This window comes from Adiantum capillus-veneris, chromosome 22 (genome assembly GCF_014529385.1).
Source record: "Adiantum capillus-veneris isolate H3 chromosome 22, ASM1452938v2, whole genome shotgun sequence".
Lineage (NCBI taxonomy): Eukaryota > Viridiplantae > Streptophyta > Polypodiopsida > Polypodiales > Pteridaceae > Adiantum > Adiantum capillus-veneris.
In genome coordinates this window covers 37,386,636-37,390,406 of record NC_140952.1, presented here as the reverse complement: position 1 = coordinate 37,390,406, position 3,771 = coordinate 37,386,636, and the positions used below count along the sequence as shown (strand labels likewise).

Sequence of the window (3,771 nt, the reverse complement as noted above, 5' to 3'; positions counted from 1 at the left end):
TATAAGCAAAAAAGATAATTCCTTGTACTGCATTGCACACCCTCTTTGTGAGTATTCCGATATGATTGTGAATCGGTTTTGTAATCTTTCTCGATTGGGTTTGATTGGGTGAGAAGACCCTCTATGCAAGGTTTAAAAAACGGCGGCTACCACTATTTACACAATAGTGTAAAATATAAAAACAACCGGAATCTATTGCAGACCACGTAGGCAACAACGTTTTTGTGAGCCCTTCTTTGAGAAACGCATTGAAAAACGTCTTACCCACACACAAGCTCCTTTGCCAACACTGTGTGCCACTACCTTGGTGTGTTGCACTGCCTACCATCAGCGTTTTGATACGCTCCTAGCCACCGCCTGCAACACTTTAACGGCGCCTTGTGTTGCCAGCACCAAGCTCTTCTAGCTCGCCTAGGACTCACCTTGTGAAGGCTTTCTGTACGAGGAAGATGATAACGAACCACCTGCTGTGCAACGAGCATCGAAGCTGGACAAAAAAACGCTTAAGAGGAGGTCACTTTCACGCCTTGCATAGTCGCCATCTAAAGACTCTGATACCAAGTGTTGAGCTTGCATAACTATGGGGGATGCCGCCTGAGAAGTGCCATGGTGAGAAGCTGTGCGAGCAGAGAAGCGAGAGAGAGAAGAGAGATTCGATACAGAAAAGAACAAAAACAAACACGCTATATTAAATATATTGAAAAAACCTTTGTAAACATTCCCTACAATATAAAGGCCAAACATGCCATGCGCAACTTGAACTCCAACTAAAGCTACATGCATGCTTCATAAAGGAGAGTTTCCCACATGCTAGACGCACACTGGACTTGCATACCCAACAGGATTGAGGGCAAGCTCGCAGGCTGCAGGGGCCGCCAGCAAGGGGTGTGCCGCTCATCCAGAGAAGGAAAGCGTTGCAGGGCATCCACCAGCTGCCAAAAGACAAGGAGACCGCTCTGAGGAGGTTGCAACATGGACAAATAAGGGAGGGACTTCCAAGGGCTAACCTTGAGCACCACTGGGTAGCCCTGCAAAGGCTATGAGGGACCTCGTGAGCAATCAACAAAGGGGTCCTTGAAAAGGATCATCCACTAGCCTGAAGGAGTGGGAGGAAGTGCGAGCCTGAGAGACGGCTCGGGTACAACGCCGAGAGTAGCTAGAAGAAGCCACAACCAAAAGCGGGCCCAAGCAGGACCACTTGGGGCTGGGGAGCAGGCAGCTTGAAAGGCCAACCCGAGAAACGGTCTGACCTGTATGTGAAAGGGTCTCTACTACAGTCTGTGGGAGGACGTCAAAGGGGTAGAAGGCATCATACAAAGGACCTGAGGAGAGGTGGAAATTTGGCCAGTAGTGGCAAGGAGAGAGAGAGAGGCTGAGAGCACCCAACTTGGGAAAGAGAGGACACGTTTCTACAGGTTCTGGTCGGCGAGTCTCTTATCAAGATGTAAAAGAGTACTTCAGCCTAGTTTTTATGAATCATGTATGCAGATGTACGTGGTATGGCCTTTGTAAAATATGGTTGGCAAGTATTGTAATATCATGCCGTGTAATTGATTTGTTCTTGTGGAGCTTAGGGTGGGCATGAGCTTGTAAACCCCCATGGCCAAGAACTTGAGTTGACGATTTCAAGGCAGTCTTACGAGTTGAGATTGTAAGTGTTTTGTCTGTATTTGTTGAAAGTTCAAACTGGCAGAGAAGAATTTCTGTAGAGGTTCTTTGATCTGGCTTCCTTCTGTCGTTGTTTTTGGTGTCCCCCATGGAGGATTTGCTGATTTGAGTACCTTAAGTTGGCTAGTGATGAGAAAATAAAGTTGCAAAGATGATTTTCCTCGATGACATGCTTATCATAATGAATGATAGGATGGGAAAACTGCAGCTGCAAGATCTTAAAGACCTGGATATGCATTATTGGAGGTTTCATAGTCTCAAGCACAAAATGGAAGTGCTTGAGAATGTAGTCATTGATGCAAAAACGGAAATGTTTTTGTTCTTGGCACCTTGTTTGGTCTTTTAGGTGTGAAAGCTGCATGCATGGAATTCTCAGATTTAAAGAGTATGCCTGCTTTTCACAAGCAAGAGAGGAAGATGAGTGACGCAAGCCAATCAAATGTACATGTGAGAGATGTGCATGATGGATCCACTCTGGGAGATTTGGGTTGTTGTATGGATGATGAGGTACCGTCTTCCTTGAACAAGGATGCTGGTCCAATTTCAAATGATGAATCAGATAATAAGCAACCCATGTACAATGTTTTTAATGAGGATATATTGTCAGAAGAAAATGCTCTTGCTGTGGGTTGTGAAATTGAATGTTGTACAAAGTTTTCTATTGAGAAATTATCTAGGACCTTGATGCAGCAGGAGAGGTATGGTGATGAGGATGACAATCCTGAAAAGGGTTTTTTGGGTGCTAAAGCAGACATGGATAACGACATACATGTTTGTGTCAATGAAGCTATGATGCATCTTGATTCTGGAATGTGCACTAAGGCTGACAGTTTTGCACGTCTTGCTGATTTTGTTGATGAGGAGATGACAATAGGAGAGTTTTTGACTGCTTTGGAAGATCAGGATGATGGGTTATAAGGTGCATGCGTCCAAAGTGAGGCTTTATAGGTGCCCAATGCAAGCATTGTTTCGGTTTATAATGAGCCAAAAATGGCCAACTTCCATGTATGCAAGCAGTTTTGTTTTAGTGTTGATAGTGGTGAGCTTTGACACTGAATGGGGTTTTGATGAGCCCACAATCGAAATGGACGCATGTATGACCCTCAAAGTTCAAAGGGCCAAAGCAAGGATAGAGTTGTTGAAGCTTCATCAACAATATAGTAAGGAATTGTATGAAACCTTATAAAACATGTGCCTTGTTGATGTTTTCTTACATTCTCAGCTCAGTCTCAGTCATGTGTGCATGGTTGAAGATCAAGAATGAATGTTTTTGCGAGTTACAAGGAGTAAAATGCACATCAAGTGCACGAAATAGGCAATATGAATGCATGGAAACATTTCATTCAGAAGCTGTTAGCTACAAATTCTGGGAGCTAGACATGAAGTGGTTGCTCTATTGTGGTTTATGGAGAGATAAATATCTTGAGAAACCGGTTTTGCCAGTGGCTACACAATATGGCATGCAGTTGTTGCAACTAGTATTGATCCGCGAATGGCGTACAAACGGAGGCAAGAGGGGTAGATGCCTATGCCAAAGAAAAATGGCTGTTGGATCAGTGTTCTGAAAGTTTGTAGTGTCTAGCTTGTTGATACGTAATGTACATAATATACAGAAAAACGAGTACTGTCTGGTTTTAGTACGAGAGTTGAGTCATTTGTGTTGAGAGAGAAAGAGAGCACAGAAATAGAACCCCAAAGTGTGTAGAATACACACATGAGATGATGTATATATAGAGGGGACCTGGGTGCCATATATAGAGAAGCCATATATTGAGTAGCTCCCACTACAACAAAAACAGGTGCCTTCAACGCAGATTTTGATGCAAACCGTCGAAATCCTCGTCCCTATGAAACAGTCAAAATACGCGTCGATATATACGTTGATAGTCCTAGTTTTTGATGCATATTTCGACACCTATATCGACGACCATATCAAAAGAAAAATCTTGGGCAGAGGACAGACAGCCTGGCCTGTGCCCAGTGAAAAGATGGACACAACCACAGCCAGACTGCCTGAGCTCTGTCCAAGAAAGCGAGCAGCACCAAAATCAACCGTACTCCCGTAGAAATTTCGGCAGAGTTCCCTTTATTTTAACATAAAAT

General features: G+C 43.8%; 1 pseudogene; it reads left to right on the top strand.

The window, feature by feature from the left end:
* The first annotated feature begins 1,837 nt into the window (after window positions 1-1,837).
* On the top strand, window positions 1,838-3,233 carry LOC147429172 (uncharacterized; annotated as a pseudogene).
* The last annotated feature ends 538 nt before the right edge of the window (window positions 3,234-3,771 follow it).